At 39.9% G+C, this 20,042-nt stretch overlaps 1 protein-coding gene across 1 annotated transcript in view; it reads right to left on the minus strand.

Annotated features, from left to right (window-relative positions):
- tpk1 (thiamin pyrophosphokinase 1) overlaps positions 1 to 20,042 on the minus strand; it is a 300,846-nt gene that overhangs the window by 274,011 nt on the left and 6,793 nt on the right. Inside the window, exons 2-3 of the mRNA XM_048608096.1 lie at positions 18,299 to 18,372; positions 17,014 to 17,096 (exon numbers count right to left, since the gene is read on the minus strand). The gene's annotated coding sequence lies outside the window, so the exon portion shown is untranslated. The remainder of the gene's footprint in view (positions 1 to 17,013; positions 17,097 to 18,298; positions 18,373 to 20,042) is intronic.

Below are 20,042 nucleotides of genomic sequence, written 5' to 3' on the forward strand. Positions count from 1 at the left end.
AGGCCCGAAACGTCAGCCTTCCTGCTCCTCTGATGCTGCTTGGCCTGCTGTGTTCATCCAGCTCCACACCTTGTTATCTCAGATTCTCCAGCATCTGCAGTTCCTGCTATCTCTGAAACAACAGGTAACTAATTATTTTTTGTTGACTTGTCTGTGCAACAGTTCCTAAAAAAAAGTTCATATATTTTTACATCTCCTTTGGCATTCTGGAGCTTTATCTCTTTGACACTAATTTGAATTAAAAACCTTTGAGGGTAGGACCAAAAAGCAGGGGGGCAAAATGAACTCAAAACATACACGCATCTGAAGTGCGCGGAAGAGAGACATCTAAACTTTTCACGAGTACAAGATCCTTGTACAAAATCTCACTTCTGGTCTGGAGCAAATTTTAAGGAATACTTACTTAAAAACTGTATTATGAAAAATCTCTAATTAACAAATGCATGTACAATGCGAATGTCTCAGTTGGCAAACATGTCGAGAACAAGAAACTGGGATGACCTTCACAAAATAAATTTACCCAGGAACTTAATCACACTGCAGACAAAGCAAAAAGTTTGAAGAAAGCTTGCACGATCCCACAAAGCGTGACAATCACGACGATCGCTTCAGTTTTACTTTCTCGGCCACCTCGGAGCTCCGGACTCGGACTTCCGCCCAATCCTAACTTCTCCAGAAACGAGGAACGAAACCGAAATATAACTGCTTCTTTGGTGCACTGGCTCAGCGAGGGAGGACAAACCACGCCCGCTTTTAATGGTTCTAGCTGCTGCATTATAGTAAGTTTAAATCTCTCTGTAGTTTTGTAAAGAAGCACTGAGACAAGTAGATAAAGGGGTAGATTGGGTAAGGACAGCGGCAAGGGGACAGGGAGCATAAGTAAATAGACAAGGGGGTATGGTGGTTAAGGAACAGGGCAGACGATGGGGTAGAATGGACAAAGAACAGAGTAATCAATGGACAAGGGGCATGAGGGGTAAGGTGGGTGAGGGGCAAAATGAGTGAGTGGTAGTCAGGATGAGAGAAATGGATAAAAGGTATGATGGGTGAGATGGTGGGTGGATGGGTAGGGTGTGAGCACAGTAGAATGGGAAGTAGGTGGTGTACAGTGGCCAGTAAGGGAGCAGATGTGTGTGCATGTGCAAAGCTGGGTGTCTGTAGGAGTCAGGTGGTAGGGGTGTTGGGATATCCAGGGGAGAGTTAGAGGGGTCAGTGTGAGTAACTGGAGATCTGCTGTGTAGTTATCAAGGAGTTGAACTTGGGTGGAATCTTCACAAATTTTATCAACATGGACTCTGGTGAGGAATTCTGGAGAATCACAAGAGAAGACGAGCAAGATCTTTTTTGATGTTGGGATCAACAAGTTGCATTTTCCAATTATATCCTGAACCTCAAGAGGAGATACTTGCTGATGATCAGTGTACCATTAACAGGAATTATTGCTCATTACCATCCTCATGATTACTGAATCTCATCTCCTTAATACGCAGGTTCTTACTCCTGGTAGGTGCTGAGCATTCCTGACATGAAAGTCACAGCCGGTACCTGGTCACTCTAGGCTCGCCACTTGCTCCTCAGACCTCCATTTCAGACAGCTGCCATCAACATCTGAGGGCATGCTCCATAAGATGCAGCTGCACACAACCTTTGTTCATGGACACTGGCATCCAACAATTGGCACATCTCCAATCCATTTAGAGTACATTTCTACACTTCACTGGTACACGTCAGGGCACAATGGCACCTACCATAGCAATGCTGCTGCAAGGATACTTTACAAGCAGGGGCAGACACCAAGCTCACAAAATGAATCAAGCTGCATTTCTGGACTGTTCACACTCTCTCTTCGACTCACTCACTTTGAGCTCACCTAGATAGCTAACTCTTGCTTTTATTTATTGTGGTCACTAAGTTAATTTTGCGACGGTCCCTTGACACCACTGTCAGTAAAATCCTGTTCTGTTATCAACGGCAATGATTCGCACCTCAGATCTGGAATCAAACTTTTGTGTCCATGTTTGGATCTATGCTGTAATGAAATCAGGTGCTCAGTAGTCTTAGCAGACTCCAAATTGAACACTGATGAATGGGTTACTGTTAAGTGTCATTTGACAGTAACTGTTGATGACTCCTTACAAAAACTGTTGCTGATTGAGAATGAGAGATAGTAGGAACTGCAGATGCTGGAGAATCCGAGACAACAAGGTGCAGGGCTGGATGAACACAGCAGGCCAAGCAGCATCATAGGAGCAGAGAGGCTGACGTTTCGGGCCTCGACCCTTCATCAGAAAAGGGGGAGGGGAAGGGGGTTTTGAAATAAATAGAGATCCCTTGAGGTTTGTCCGGAGGGAGGAGGGTAACTTCTTCAGGTTAGGCATCCTTAGAAGAGGCTTCGCAGTGGGGTTAAAATTGAATCAGAGATAGTAGGAACTGCAGATGCTGGAGAATCCGAGACACCAAGGTGCAGGGCTGGATGAACACAGCAGAGCGTCTCTGCTCCTATGATGCTGCTTGGCCTGCTGTGTTCATCCAGCCCTGCACCTTGTTGTCGCTGATTGAGAATAGTTGATGGTACAGAAACTGATTGGAGTGAATTTGCTTTGTTCTTTACAATTAGGACTTACCTAGCCAATTTTCATTTTGTTAGGCAGATGCCATAATTGCAATGGTACTGGGGCAACTTGGCTGGACGGCACAGCTGGTTTTGAAGCACTTGATTCAATTGGGCAACTATGGAAAAGGATAGTGAATAACCCCGAGTAAGAATAATTAATTGAGGGGAAGCCAACCTCACTGGGCTAAGAATGAATCTGGGTTGAATAAATGGAGTCAAAGGTTGTCACGAAGAATGATAGCTGAACAATGGGCTGCCTTCAAAGTATAGATGGTTCTGGCACAGTCAAGGTACATTTCTCCAAACTAAAAAGGTAGGCCTAACAAGTCCAGAGCTCCCTGGATGACAAAAGAGAACAAGAGGGCACCTCCCTAATGGCACTGTGCGTCTACCTACAGCACACGGACTGCAGTGGTTCAAGAAGACAGCTCACAACCATCTTCACAAGGGCAATCAGGGATGGACAATAAATGCTGGCCCAGCCAGCAATTCTCACGATGCACAGGTAAGAAAGAGAAATGGCATGAGAAAAAGCTTTTTTATGCGCAAATGGTTAAGTATAGAATGTAGTACCTGATTTTGTAGTAGAAGACAGACAAAATAGGGTTTACAGGGTAGGAAAATGGCACTGAGTGAGACGCTAATTTGGAAACTTGGCTGCAGACATGATGGCTGTAACCATTCTGTGGTTTGTTGAATGCAGCCAAGATGCTCTTGACATCCATCCATACATAATCTTTTCTATATCCAGTAGTCTCAGTCATTTCTTGATATCACACAGAGAGAATCATACTGGTTAAATAATGGTGTGTGATGCTGGCAACAACATACACGCTTTACTCTTGCTCTGCTTTTCTTTTCATGTGCAATTTTGATAATATGACGTCCTAATATTCCAAATGGATTCAATTTTGGTTCAGTTTGTTGAAATAGAAAACTGTGTCCTAAAACGACGCATGCAATTGTGAAAATATACAAACAGGTAACTTATTTTGAAAACCGAGCATAATGGCAATAAATTCAGACAACTCCACCATCAAAGAATGCCTATCCAATCAATACTGATGCAAGAAATGCAACCTTCCCTGATTGGCTGTTGATCTGATTTAAGAATGAGATATGCAGTCAACTGGTATCTTTTGTTCCAGTATAATTTCAAAATGAATTGAATGACATCCATGGAGAAGCTTGACTGTGGGGATAATCTAGTCAGTGTTAGCTTTACAGCTTTGATGTTTGATGAGTTCAATAAGCAATCAAGGCCAGATTGAAACAATAGCAAGTAAACTTCTTTCAAAAATCCAGTCAGAAATAAATCATAGATTCACAGAATCCCTATAGTGTGGAAGCATGCCATTCGGCCCATCGAATCCACACCAATCCTCCAAAAGAGCATCCCACACAAACCCACCCCCCTACCCTATCCCTGTAACCCTGCATTTGCCATGGCTAACCGACCTAGGTCGCATATCCCCAGACACGGTGGACAATTTAGCATGGCCAATCCACCTAAGCCTGCACATCTTTGGACTGTGGAAGGAAACCAGAGTATCCAGAAGGAACCCAAGCAGACGTGGGGAAAATGTGCCAACCCGACATGGACAGAAGACTTATTATAGTTTAAGTTGTACTGTAGTTCAAGATCAAATGCTTTGAACCAAACACTAACAAGAGAAAACATAAACACAGCCATACATTTCTATAGTAGTTTCACAAACTGCAGATATCTCAAAGCAATGAAGGTTGCAAATCTGCAGATGGCTAGTCAGGCCTTTCTCTCAAACAAAGTTCTCTCATAGTGAGTGTTGTCACCTTGAGACAATTCAATTCTGCCTTCTCCTTTTCTTTTTCCATTACTGGTTCTTCACTCAGTTTCAAGATTTCACAGGGATTACCTTAATCCCTCATCTTGTACATAAGCATTTTTAACAACAGTCATGAAGTTCAGCTTCCAATTGAATCACAGCAGCTAAACACCAGGGGGTGCTCTTTCAGGTGATGGTGTTTCCATATATCCGCTGCTCTTGTCCTTCTAGATGGTATGGTTGTAGGCTTGGACGAGGCTGTCTAAGGAGCCTTGGTGAGTTGCCACAGTGTATCATGTAGATGATACACACTGCTGGTACTGTGCTTTTGTAGTGAAGGGAGTAAATGGTGAAAGTGATGGATGGGTTGCCAATCAAGCAGGTGGCTCTGTCATGGATCATGTTGAGCTCCGAGTGTTGTTAGAACCGCAGCCATTCAGTCATCCAGGCATGTAGGGGATATTCCATCACTCTTAGGACTTGTGCCTTTTTCTTCAGAATTACCAACTTCTAACCTGTATATATATTTGGCAGGCCCAGTTCAGTTTCCAGTCAATGAATGTGGGAGATTCAGTGATGTAAATATCATTGAATTTCGAGGCACTCTGGTAAGAATCTTTCTTTTGGAGATGGTCATTCACAGCACAAATGTCACTTGTCATTTATCAACCCAAGTCTGGATGATGCTGAGGTCTTGCTGCATATAGGCACAGACTGCTTCAGAATTGGAGTTGCAAATGATGCTGAATATTGTGCAATCATCAAAGAATATCTTCATGACTGACTTTATGGAAGGAAGGTCATTGATAAAGCAACTGAAGATGGTTCGGCTTAGGACAAAACCCTGAGAAACTCCTGAAGAGATGAAATTAAAAAACGCAAGCGCTGGAGAAACTTAGCAGGCGTAGCAGCATCTGTGGAGAGAGAAACTCAGTTAATGTTTCAAGTTCAATGACTTCTTTGGAACTAAAGATGACAAGCGGAGTTTCTTGAGCACATTGTTTTATTTCAGATCTTCAGCATTTGCAGTATTCTGCTTTTATTCCTGAATTGATGTCCTCAGACTGAAATGGCTGGCTTCCAACAACCTCAACCAACTTATGTTTGTGCTAACAACCCAACGGCACCATTTAAAATGAAACACTGAACTTGTAACAAGAAAATTTGAAATACTAACTTTTTGAGTTGTTGCCAATGCTTCATAGCCTCAGAAACATAATATTTGCCAGCTCATTTGATCAGAGCTTGTAACCACAATATTCTGGTGTTTTTGTTTTAGGACCATATGTTCTGAGAATTGTGTTCAAACTGGCCCTGCACAACTGTCATCACGTTCAATGTGTTATTCATTGTTTCCAGAAGGAGACTACTCAGCTCATGTCCACAGTGGATCTCTAAATAAGCATCAAAATATCGTGCCTTCTGCCTTTTTCCTGTACCCTTGCATGTTGTTCCTATTTAAATGGTCATCTAATGCCTTCCTGAATACTTCTATTGTACCCGCCTCTACACAGGACCAGACAGTGCACTCCATACCCGAATTACTCATGGTGTGAAAAGATTTTCTCTCACCTCGCGTTTTCTTCTCTTGCCATAAGTCATCAACCAACTGATCACTGGAAATCACTTTCATACGCTGTACTGGCCCAGAGCAAAAAATGTGATTCACTGTCCTCCTCTTGCTTCTACCATGTCCTCTCAGACGTCAAAAGTAGCATCTAATTAGCATGTCAATTTAACAATCATGTAAACAAACCATCAGTAGCAACCAACACATGACAAGGACTTTCATCATCACTACTCTACAATATAAAAGGCTTTTACTTTTATGCATTGATCTTCATTCCTGATATCATGTATACCAAGATATACAGCTTTAATAAACTAATTTTAAGCTATAATAGGTGTAATTTAGGATAATACTTGCATTTTTTTCATACCATCCTCACAAACAGATCAGACGATCCAGTGAACAACAACATGCTGCCCTTTGAAGGTGAATTTTCTGAACTCACAGAAACAAGCTGCAAAAATGTCTTTTTTTAAAAAGTCAGTTATCTTCCCTTCATTTTAATAAAATCTATTCTTTGAGAATGAACTTAAAGAACATGATCCATCAGCAACAGAACTACCAACTGGGCATATTCCCTATGCAATCAAAAATAATTGCATCATATTTTGTTAAAGCTCCTGCCTGTTAGTTGCAATTAAACTCTCATCATCTCGTCGCTAGCCAAACAAAAGTACTAAATTCATTTCTTAATGGTGGCGACTTCCAAAAAATCATAATCACGCGACTGTCATTTTCATTAAAATTCTATAGGGCATTTTTTGCCCTCTCCATTAATGCAGTTGGATCAATCACCTATCACGTTCTTTGCTGAGGCATGTCCAATATGAAAACTATACCGAGCAGAAGTGTATCTGACATCCTGCATTAATCTTACTTCTTTCTCTTGAATTCTTCATGGGTTACAAATTTCTAAGAATCAAAGTCAAACTGAGAAAGTTAAAAGTAATGTTAAAACTACTGCATTCTTTGGAGAAAAGAAAAACTGCATCTTTTAATCTGAAGTCTGTCAATAATGCGGCAATAAACTGAATAGAAAGCCAGATGATAAATCCCCATTGAAAAGTTACAACACAGAAGAGGCCATTCAGCCCATCATTTCTGCACTGACTGAATAAACTAGTCATCCATTTTAATTCCACTTACCGGTACCTGAGCAATAGCATTGCAGGTTACAGAGCTTCATGTGCTGAGGAAGATTCTTTTTAAATGAGTTGAGGGTTTCCACCTCAACTATCAAACTGGGCAGTAAATTCCTGGCCCCACCGGCCTCTGGATGGAAATAATTTTCCTCATGTCCTCTCCAATCATCCTACCAATCACCTTATCTGTACCCTTTGACAATTAACCTCTCAGCAAGGAGAAACAGGTCTTCCTTGTCCACTCTATCCAAGCCCCTCAATATTTTGTACACTTTGATTAAGTCATCGGTGTCCTCAGTTCGAAGAAAAACAACCCTAACCTATGCGATTGTTTATCGTAGCTGCAATTTTCAAGCCTTGGCAACATTCACTGCAGCAAGACCTGGATATTATCCAGGTTCAGGGTGACAAATGGCAAGTATGAGGAGGCAGTTACGTAGTGGTAATGTCACTGGATTAGTAATTCAGGACCCAAAGCTTATACTCTTGGGATATGGGCTTAAATCATAAGCGTGAACTTATGCTGTTCAGATCTTTTTGGCAAGCATAGATAGTGGACCAAACAGCCAAATTAATGAACTTGGAACCGCTTGAAAGGGTTCAAAGCCAATGGAACTACTTTTTGACATGCAATCACTCTTAACATCTATAATACATGTAATTACACAGATGTGTGCTCCCTGTCTATCCCACAGTACCATTGGAGAAGGAGTGCTTGGTATCTATCACTGACTCTACGCCATCAAGGCTAAAAATACCGTAGCCACTAGGCAGCTAAGAAAGTGGTAATTATTTGGATTTCAGAAAAGGAAAACTCATAATTAAAACAGAAATGTTGGCAATGCTCAGCAGGCCAGGTAGTAGTTATGAAGAGACAAACAGTTAGCATTTCAGGTTCATGACCTATTGCCAGAAGTTACCGGAGTGTTCCCAGTATTGTTTTTCTTTCAGATTTACTGCATGTGCAGTATTTTGCTTTTGTATTATACTCAAATAATTGGTCTGTAAAAGTGAACTACAGTAAGCAGAATTAAACAGGGTAAGACAACTATTTCAAGTTATGGAACATCTTTACCACTTCAAGTTATTTGCCCAAGGCCATGAAAAGTATCTGTAAATTAAAGTGCATTCATCCTTACTGAACAGCCTTAAGCTCTGTTGTTTAGAAAATTGAAGGCTGAGAGTTGATCAAATGAAAAAAATGTGTAATTATGAAGTGGTTCAATGGGGTGTAAATGGAGGTGATCTTCCTGATAAGACACTTGCATGTAATTATCCAATCTTTTATTGAGATACGTGTAATGCATTGATGTTGTATATAATGGGAGTAAAATTGCTAAATCTTGCAATTTAGTTGTTGATTTCAACCACATTATAATTGGGAAACAATGAACATGGGCAGAACAGTGGCTCAGTGGTTAGCACTGCTGCCTCACAGCACCAGGAACCCGGGTTAGATTCCACCCCCTGGTGACTGCCTGTGTGGAGTTTGCACATTCTCCCCGTGTATGCGTGGGTTTCCTCCGGGTGCTCTGGTTTCCTCCCACAGTCCAAAGATGTGCACGCTAGATGGATTGGCTATGCTAAATTGCCCGTAGTGTTCAGGGATGTGTAGATTAGGTAGGCTATAGGGGAATGGGCCTGGATGGGATGTCTGAGGGTTGGTGTGGACTTGTTGGGCCGAAGGGCCTGTTTCCACGCTGTAGGGATTCTATGATCTATCTAATGACAGATGTCGAAATTTGAATTCAATAAAATTTTGGAATAGAAAGTGACTACATAACCATTTTTGATTGGTGAACCGGCGGTTTTTTTTACAACAATGTCCTTGAGGCAAGGAAATCTGCCATCCTTCCTTGTCTAGCTTACATGTGACTCCAGACCTACAGAAATATCATTGACTCTTAATTGCCCTTTATGCAAGTGGGAATGGGCAAAAAATGCTGGCCTTACCAATCGTGTCCACATTGCATGAATGAATAAAAACAGTCAAATTTCTGCCACACAGGGCCAAGAAATGACCTTCTCCAACAAGAAAATCTGACCATCACTTTTTGACATTTAATGGTATTACGTTGCTGAATCTCCCTTTATCAACATCCTGGCAGTTTACCATTGACCAGAAACTGAACTAGTTATGCCATATAAATACTGTGGCTATAAAAGTAGCAAGCTACTCACCTCCAGGCTCCACCATCTAGAAGCACAAATCAAGAATGTGATCAAATGGATCCGCTTGCCTGGATATGTGGCAGCTCCAATAACACACAAGAACTCAACACCCTCCTGGACAAAGCAGCCAGCTTGATTTGCACCACATCAACAAACATTCACTCCCTCCACCAATGACACTCAGGAGCAACATTGTGTACCATCTTCAAGACGTACTGCAGAAATTCACCAGGGCTCCTTAGACAGCATCGTCCAAACTCACATCCACTACCATATAGCAGGACAAGACTTTTTTTTAATTCATTCACAGGATGTGAATCGTGTTGCAAGCGAGGGGAGCAGTTATTGCCCATCCCTAATTACCAATAGGGCAGTTACAGTCAACCACATCGTGCAGGTCTGGAGTCACATGTAGGCCAGACCAGGTAGTAAGAGCTCAGTTGCTAAGCTGGCACTGACTTCATTACAATTGTTCAATTATCACAAGTGCAACAAAATTTATTTGCCTGTTTAGAAGGCTGTAGAGGCCAAGTATATTCAAGGTTGCATGGGATAGGTTTTTAAATCAGTAAGGGAATCAAGGGTTATGGGGAAAAGGCAGGAAAGTGAGAATTATTCGATCAGCCATGATCTCTTAGAATGCAGAGCAGACTTGACAGGCTGAACGGCCTTCTTCTGCTTCTGCATCTTATAGTCTGATGTGAAACTGAAGATCTAAAAGAAATTGGTATTAATAAAGAGGTAGAACTTGAAAAATTAACTGATTAAAAGTTAATAAGTTCTCTGAACCAAGAGCTTCATCCACGAATGTTGAAGGAGGTGACTAGAAACATTGTTGATAAATTGGTGGCTGAACATTCTATAGATTCTAGAAATGTTCCTGCTAACTGCAAAGAAGCAAAAATAACCCCAGCAATTAAGGGAGGAACACGGAGACTTGAGGACTAGATATGATAGTGTGATGTCAGTAGTAGGGAAAATGTTAGAATGTACTATAAGGGATGTGATTACTGGACATTTCAGGAAAAAAGGGTAAAACTGGACAGTCAACATGATTTTGAAAGGGAAATGTTGCTTGACAAACCTGTTTGAAGCTTGAGGATGCTTTCCTTGATTTCTTTAGTTAACCACATACGATGGGTCCTCCCTTTAGAACGTTTCTTAATGGCAGGAAATATTTATTCTACATACTCTGAAATATTCCCTTAAATGTCTGCTGCTGCTTCATTATGGATCTTTTCTACAGCCTAGTATCCCAGTTCATTTCAGCTAGCTCAGCTTTCTTACCCACATAGTTGTCCTTGTTTAAGTTTAAAATACTAGTCACAAAAACAGAAATTGCTGGAGAAACTAACATTTCAAAACATTAACTCAGCTATCTCTGCACAGACTTGAGTTTCTCCATCAATTTGATTTTGTTTTGGATTTCCAGCATCCACAGTTCTGTGCTTTTCATTTGTTTACTGTTTAAAATACCAGCGTTAGACCCAATTTTCTCACTTTCAAATTGAAATGTACATTTCAATCATATTGTGCTCACTGCTTCCCCATGGTACCTTTACTGAGATCATGAATTAACCTGGCCACATTTCACGTAACAAGTCAAGCATAACCTGCTGTCTTACTTCCAGAACATGCAGTTTCTCAGAAAAATCTCAAAAGCATCTTATGAACGCCTTATCAGGCTACCATTGCCAATCTGATTTTTCAAGTTTATATATGGATTAAAACCAATGATTACTGCTGTTCCTTTGTCACAAGTACCCAATATTTCCTTTTGTATATTTCATGCTCCATTTTAGTTACTGTTAGAGGGTTAGTATATTCTCTATCAGTGACCTTTCTCTTCAACTGTTCCCAAAACCAATTATACATCTTGATCTCCTGAACCAAGGTCATCTCTATCACACCAATACCATTCTTGAACAAAAATGCTATACTTCTACTTTTAACCAGCTTTATATTTTTCTTGCTTTGCATATAAATCTGTTCTCAATGGCATGGCTCCTGGAAATCAAGTAATATCAATATTGCCATATCAATGATAGCAAGAATATATTGGTCCTGCTTTTTTGCCCAGTAAAGATCTCAAAAAAATCTATGAAATGGTTCCCCAAAAACTGGTATAGCAATAAAAAGGTGCTAGCTTTATTGCATGTTGCGGCTTTCACACAAACTGCCACGTTTTTTAAAAAAAAACAGTACCACATCCCCATGAAGACCTGACTAGCAAAAATTTGACTCATTGGTGCCTGGCTCTTCTGAACTGCTACAATGGCCTACTACAAGAAGTTCATGGACTACCCGTAATATCACCTGATGAAATTTGAGCAGCAGTACCAATACTGCAACATAAAAATGATAATGCACGGTCACAAATAGAGGGCTCTGTCTCAAGACTGCGTGAAGAAGCAACAATACTACTAATGGATCTAAAGAAGGAAGAAATCTTTTTACCATCAAGATTTCAAAGCTAATTCTGTCCAGCACTGTCCCCTCTTCTCCTAAATCTAACAGGAACTCTCCACTTCTTCATCAGAAACCCATATCTCACATAGTAGCATTCTGCAACTCCCACACCTTGAACCTTACCTAACTCTGGATCAACCTGATGAGCTTCAATAACAGAAGACTTATTGAACACTTCCTGGGATCCTTTATCCAACCCCAAAGAAAGTTTCAGATAACTAAACATCTATCATGCTGCCAATTTTATCTCCACCAGTACACGAGGAAAATTTTCCTGTACATGCTTTCTTTCCTTGACTTCACTTGGCCTTTCTCTTAGTACTGAAGAAGCTACTACTTTTGTTCCTACCAAATTGTTACCTCGGAATAAGTAAACTCTATCTACAGGTAAACTATGGACAATCTTTGTTAGTACCATTCCAGACATTATGTCACAATTCAGATGCAGCCAATGCAAAAATAAGGGTACATATACCACAGTATATCACGTCCCATGGGTTTATCCCTCAACATATTCAATTTGCCCTAAGTTGTATCATTTTGTGACAATGAAAACACTTCAGCCTTTGGATATCACTTCCACCTCCCTTTCTGGGATTTTGGGAGTACCTGTGTGTCTTGGATTGGACTCTGATCCTTCCTCATTAGAATGTTCTCTAGAGGAAGAGGCCATTTTCTGTTTCTAACCTCTTAAGCATATTCTCTCCCTGTCTCTCTCTATCCTTTTCTCTGGCTCTAAAGACTTTCTCCCTTTGTTAATACTCCCTCAATGCATATTTGATTTTTCCTTTTCCTCTCTGTCAAGTTCAAGTATTTTCATTTCTGATTCATTTTCTTGTCTATTTTATTTTTTATTTCACATAGCTTCATCTTTCTTAATTTTTTGCTAAGTCACTTGACTCAGCATCTAATTCACTTCCCCGTTCTTCCAATTTCAAATACCTCAAGGCAAATAATCCTCCTTTTAATTGACTGGAATTTATCTACTGGACAACATGCAAACTTGATTCTTTAAGTGACCTGATATCAAGTATGTCAAATACTTATCAAACAACTTTATTTCTAAAAGTTTGTTCACTAGTAAACTTTACAAAGTGCACAGTATTTTTGAGATATTGTACAGTTCAAATATGGCAACACAGGTCTACAATCAACCTGTCAGAAGTTAATCAAACAATTAAAGTTAGACTTGTATTTGCCTAATACCTATAGTGACCACTGAACATCCTAAACTGCTTTATAGAAAATGATGTCATAATTTACAAGTGTTGTCATCTTTTATTGTAAAATGTGCAGCAGGCAATTTGAATAAAGCAAACTCCAATAAGCAGAAAGATGATAATAACCAGGTAATGTTTTAGCATTCATTGAGGAACAAAATTGGTTAGAACCTACAGATAAATCCCTTTGAAAGAACAAGAAACAGAAACAGAAGTAGGCCATTCAACACCTCGAGCTTGCTCTGCTATTCAATAAGATCATGGCTGATTGATTGGAGTCCCATATCCAGTTTTCTGCATGCTTCCCATAGCCCTGGACTTCCTTCTCAATCTGTCTTAATCAGCCTTGAATATATGCAAAGATACAGCCTTCACTGCTTTCAAGGAAAGAGAATTTCAAACACTAATAATCCTCAAACAATAAATTCCTCTTCAACTCCATCTGAAATGGGAAAGCCATTTCTTTGAAACTTGTAACCTTGTTCTAAATTCACCAATGTGAGGAAACATCCTTTCAGCATTTGACTTGTCAAATAATACTGTGGGATCTTTTACATCAAGGAGGCAAATAGGACCTCAGTTGAGATTCCCTCCAAAGACCAATACCATGAACAGTACCGTAATGGAGTGTTAGCTTTCTTTATTACACCTAAATCTACAACCTTTTGACTCAAGGGTGTGCAACTGCAAACAAGCAACTAGGCAGGAAGCCTCTTTGAAGTCAGGAGATATGAATCATTTTACTCTTCAATGAAAACCAAACACAGCGTTTTTACAACTTATATGCATGTAATTTAGTTCTTGAGCCACAGCAAAAAAATGTAAATTGCCAATTAATGTAGTGTGCAAAACTCAACTCCTTTCGTATCCAATGTTTACATCCCCTTTATTTATTAGTGGGATGTGGGCATTGTTGACTAAGCAGGCATTTATGTCCAAACTTATTTATATTATGGTTTGAACATGATCAAGGTTATTTCACAGTTAATCACATTTCTATTGGCTCTAAAGTCACATATGGGCAAAACCCCATGCAAGAATTTCCATATAGGACTTCTATCAACCAGACAGGTTTTTAAAACTAATTTTGTTTAATTGTCACCAATATTAGAATGAGATTTCACAGATTTGTTTGAACATTCAAATTTAAATTCCCCTTCTGCAGTAGTGAGATCTAAACTCATTATATTGGGTCACTCGACTTTGTTTCAAGGAACGTAACTGCTATTCTACCATACACATACACACATTGCCATATGCCACATATGGCAGTCACACAGAATTGAACAGCTGAATAACAAATAACTTTACAACCTACAAGCACATGTCTACAAAGATAAAGGGTAGTGATGAGGACCACAACTATATAACCGTGTTTAGCAAATTTAACTCATACAGGCATTAGTCAAGTTCTAATGACACGTGGTTCAGAGCATTTTTGGTAAATTTGGGTAGTGTTGTAGAACAGAGACCCAGGGGTTCGGGTACATAATTCTTCAAAATTTGCATCACTGGTAGACAGGGTGATTAACAAGGTATTTAACATGCTTGCCTTCATTGCTCAGACCTTACTCAACGCACTCCTGTTGAGTACATGTCGAGGTTGTCTAGAACGTTGGTGAGGCCTCTTCTGGAGTACTGTCTGCAGTTCTGATTGCCCTGCTATTGGAAGGATATTATTAAATGACTTGTATCAATGATATTGATGTGGGGACCAAATACATTATTTTTGAGTTTGCTCAAGACTCAAAACCAGACAGCAATGTGAGTTGTGAGCAGGATGCAAAGAGGCTTCAACGGGAGTTACAAATTCTTAATGAGTGGGCAGGAACATGAAAGATGGACAATAATGTGAAAAAATGTAAAGCTATCACTTTGGTAGAAAATACAGAAATGCTGAGTACTTCTTAAATGGTGAGAGATTAGAAGTGCTTCTAATCAAAGGGACTTGGTGTTTTTGTTTATCAACCACTGAAATCTAACATTCAGGTGCAGTCACAAAATAGGAAGGCAAATAGTACGTTGACTTTTTTTTTTGCAAGAGGATTCGAGTATAAAAGTAAACAAACCTTGCTGCAGTTGTATAGAGCCTTGGGGAGGGTGTACCTGGAGCGTTGTGTACAGGTGTGGTCTCCTTACCCACAGAGAGATATGTTTGCCATAAAGAAAGTGCAATGAAGGCTTACCAGACTGATCTCGAGAATGGCAGGATTGTCCTAGGAGAGATTGAGGATACTCGGCCTATATTCTCTAAAAATTTAGAAAAAGAGAGGGAATCTCACTGAAGGATGCAAAATTCTTAAAGGTCTTGACAGAGTAGATGAAAGAAGGATATTTTCCCTGTGGATAGAACCAGGGAACACAGAATAAAGAGATAGGCCATTGAGGACATAGAGGAGGAAGAATTTGTTCACTCAGAGAATTGAGAGTCTTTGGAACTCAATTCCCCCGAGGGCTGTGTATGTCATTGAACATATTCAGAACAAAGATCAATAGATTTCTGATATCAAAGGATCTGGAGATAGTGCAGGAAAATGGTGTTGAGATAGAGGTGAGCCATGATTTAGCTGCATGGCAGAACAGCCATGAGCAGTTGAATGCCCTATTCTTGCTCTTAATTTTCTACATTTTTTGTATTCCCTGAACTTCAGATTCTATTACTTTACTTTGCAGGCTTTGAGTAAAGATTTTTTTCCTCCAAATTTACTTTCAATATTTTAACATTTTTTTGCTGTTTTGCAGAAAACTACACATTACAATGAAACAAATAGACCAAAATGAACTGCTAAAATTACATCACACATAGCAGCTTCTACAAAACCCCAGACTTTTTCATAGGCACATTTTTGGTGTCTCAGGTGAACTATAACTGTTTTTAAATCTAATGTAGTGCAGAATACCAATAAAATCATCAGTGTGCACAAACCCATAAGAGGAGACAAAGGAAATTGAGCCAGCTTATTCTGTGAGGTTTACTAAAGACAAAAACTGTACTTCACATGCAATATTTTCTGTGCTAAGTCAACCATGCATTTTCTTCAGCAAGTATACTGTCAGGGTTAGGATAATGGGACCAAAAGCAAGTGGTTTTTTTTGCTAAAAGACAGAGTTTGGATTTCAAAGGAGTGACATATGAGTGTTGGTCTGTCTTTGTGAACGGGTTTAAAAATTATTTGGTCAGTCTTTCTGGGAGCATGATTTTAAACCAGTATGTGTTGGGCAGCAGGTAACTGCCAATGATCACAGGAACATCAATGAAGCTTCTTTATTCAGCAGTGGGGGTTGTGACAGGAGAGGGAAAACATTAAACTATTAGCTTCAGTAAAACATACACAAGTAAGTTTTTTTAAAATTTAGCTTAGAAGCTCTTGGATACAGTCTAATGGAGACCTGACTGAATTGAAACAAGTATCTGAATAACTTTGTCGAAAAAAGATTGCTTAGATCAGTTAAGGAAATATGTTACTTCAGTGAAGGGGATACAGCTTCTGAATATTTGGTTAGAACTATACAGATAATTAACAGATGCAGGAAGACTAAGTTCTCAGCTGTGAAAGGGATTAAGGGAAAATGTCTCACACAGTGCAAAGGACCCAAACTGAGAAGAAAGCAACTAAGTCTAACATTTGATAGGGAAGGAAACAGTACCAATTGTGAAGTGATGGAGCTGGGGTACAGATGGGATTTTGTTTTGCTGTTTTTTAGAAAATTGTTCAACTGTGTTATACATATATACATAGCTTGTTTTGATTTATTTCATTTTTATTTCTTTTGTGAATAAACTTGTTTCATTGTTAAAACAAAACTTGAAGTTTTGTATGTTTCAGTGAAATACCATGTTAAAAAAATATGAAATATCATCTATAAAGCCAGATTCATTCTGACTTGTCTAGTACTAATATCACCTGGGGTCATAAGAAGAAAATAAAAATGATCTCTGGTGTGCAGTCTATATTACTATCACTGAAGTTCAGATTTTAAAGTTTTAATAATAAGGGTCTTCCTAGTTTCAACAACTCACCTACTGTAAAATACGCCACACCCAGGTCTCACGTAGCTTCTATCAGAAATATCCAGTAGGTTCAACTCAAACGCGTATTACACCTTAAAGAAAATGAATTGAAGCTTCAAATTCTGTATAAAGCAAATAAATTGCTGAACAACATGTAATTTTAATGGAATATATAAAGACAGAATAGGTTTCGTATAATGAGACATTTTTAATAAAATATTTAAAATTAAAACCTATTGATGATCTACTGAAAGAAATCCTCAGGAAATATGAATAGGGATAGCCCACATCTAAACTAGCTATTGCAATAGGTTTTGCTGTACAATTCAAAATAAATTATGCTCTGTCCCTAGTTTTACTCATGCTCTAAATGTTAAAAATTCAAGCTTTCCATTTAATTCTTGTACAGAAAATGTCCAATCTCTCAGCATGACTTGTTAATACTCTTACAATAACATAACATGCAGAACTGCCGATAATATTACAATTTATTATAACTCAACCAATGCCTTCTTCCTTTCATAACCAAGGCAACTTTTAGCTCACATATCTTCTCCAATTACTACTTTATTTCTAGACTCCCTTCAATTTCATTCCAATCCCCATGCCTACACTTTACGGCAATTCTTCATCTGAATCCCTCTTGCTCATTTATGCCCAATCAAAGTACACGACTGCCTTTGTGATAATGAGAAATTAAAGAGAGGAGGATGGGAATGATGTATAAAAAAAAGGTTGAGGTGGAGGAGAAGGAAAGGATTTGTGGTATGGAACAGTTGGTGAATCGGGCACAAGATGGTGCGTTACTCAGATGGATAAAGGATCTACCTAGAAAAATTTATCAGTGAACATCAGATTGTAGGTTTGGAGGGAAAGTGCATTAAGCAAGCATAACTCTAATCATTATATTTGTGAATTGAAAAATTGAAAGAAACTCCTCATCTGAGTATAACTCCACAGATTTATTAGCTGACAGAGGTCAACTTACACAACACGTACAGTCTTAAACATGCACTTAGCATCCAAAAGACAGGTTGTCTTAAACAGCAGGGAAATTTATACACTACAATATACAGTATTTTTGAAAATAATGAATTTGAACAGTTGCCATTTCCTCAGAAATCATTTATTCCATTCTTAGACTGTGAATGGTTCACCAAAAAAAAAAACAGTACTGGCTCAAAGACTGATAGATTTAAGGTAATTGTCCACAGAATCGTGAAGGTTAACATTAAATGCTTCTTTCGCCCGTGCAGATACTGCTCCAGCAATTAGTCATCAACTTCGGACTCACTATCATCCCATCTGATTAGTTGCAGTTTGCCTCTTCCAATATCCCTTGCACTCCAATAAAGGAACAAATACGCTCTGCAAAAAAAACAAAACAGTTGTTTCAATACCTTCAGCTCCTTGTCAACACAGTAAAACTATGCACCAAAGTTGTGATAAGAGAAATTCGCTATGTATAAATTCTTTTCAAAAAAAGTTATATTTGTCAACAGTGAAGAACATCAAGCAGCAAGTTTTTCCTTTCAGTCTCAGGCAGGGATGCTGCCTATGCCACCCTGTAGCTATGAAACATGTATGTATAAAGGCTGCTCCATACATTGTTGGCTCCACACTTGGCATCACATCACCCATTTACAGAGTCATAGGGTCATACAGCGTGGAAACAGACCCTCAGTCCACACCAAACATAATCCCAAATGAGGCTTGGGGACCACTCTGCAGAACACCTACGCTCGGTTCGCACTAAACAACTGCACCTCCCAGTCGCGGACCATAACAACTGCACCTCCCATTCCTCAGACGACATGTCCACCTGGGCCTCCTGCAGTGCCACAATGATGCTACCTGAAGGTTACAGGAACAGCACCTCATATTCCGCTTGGGAACCCTGCAGCCCAATGGTATCAATGTGGACTTCACAAGCTTCAAAATCTCCCCTCCCCCTACCGCATCCCAAAACCAGCCCAGCTTGTCCCCGCCTCCCTAACCTGTCCTTTCTCCCACCTATCCCCTCCTCCCACCTCAAGCCCCACCCCCATCTCCTACCTACTAACCTCATCCCACCCCCTTGACCTGTCCGTCCTCCCTGGACTGACCTATCTCCTCTCTAACTCCCCACCTACACTCACCTTTGCTGGCTCCATCCCTGCCTCTTTGACCGGTCTGTCTCCTCTCCACCTATCTTCTCCTCTATCCATCTTCTATCCGCCTCCCCCTCTCTCCCTATTTATTTCAGAACCTCCTTTCCCTCCCCCATTTCTGAAGAAGGGTCTAGGCCCAAAACATCAGCCTTCCTGCTCCTCGGCCTGCTGTGTTCATCCAGCTCTACACCTTGGTATCTCATAATCCCAAACTGAACTAGTCCCACCTGCCGGCTCCTGGCCCATTTCCCTCCAAACCTTTCCTATTCATGTACTTTATCCAAATGTCTTTTAAATGTTGTAATTGTACCCGCATCCACCACTTCCTCAGGAAGATCATTCCACACGCGAGTCACGCTGTGTAAAAAAAACTACCACCACGTCTTTTTTAAATCTCACTCCTCTCACCTTAGCAATGTGTCCCCAAGTCTTGAAATCCCTGATCCGAGGGAAAATAACAACTACCATCAACTCTATCTATACCCCTCACTACTTTATAAATTTCTATCAGGTCGCCTCTCAACCTCCTACACTCCAGTGAAAAAAGTCCCAGCGTATCCAGCCTTTCTTTATAACTCAAACCTTCCATATAGGCAATATCCTGATAGATCTCTTCTGAACGCTCTCTAGTTTGATAATATCCTTCCAATAACTGGACGACCAGAAGTGAACATCATTCCAGAAGAGGACTCACCAATGTCCTGTACAACCGCAACATGACTTCCCAATTCCTGTACTCAAAGGACTGAGCAACGAAGGCAAGCATGCCAAATGCCTTTTTAACCAGAGACAACAAGGTGCAGGGCTGGATGAACACAGCAGGCCAAGCAGCATCATAGGAGCAGAAAGGCTGACGTTTCGGGCCTAGACCCTTCATCAGAAAAGGCC

Source organism: Rhincodon typus, chromosome 2, assembly GCF_021869965.1.
Source record: "Rhincodon typus isolate 14 chromosome 2, sRhiTyp1.1, whole genome shotgun sequence".
NCBI lineage: Eukaryota > Metazoa > Chordata > Chondrichthyes > Orectolobiformes > Rhincodontidae > Rhincodon > Rhincodon typus.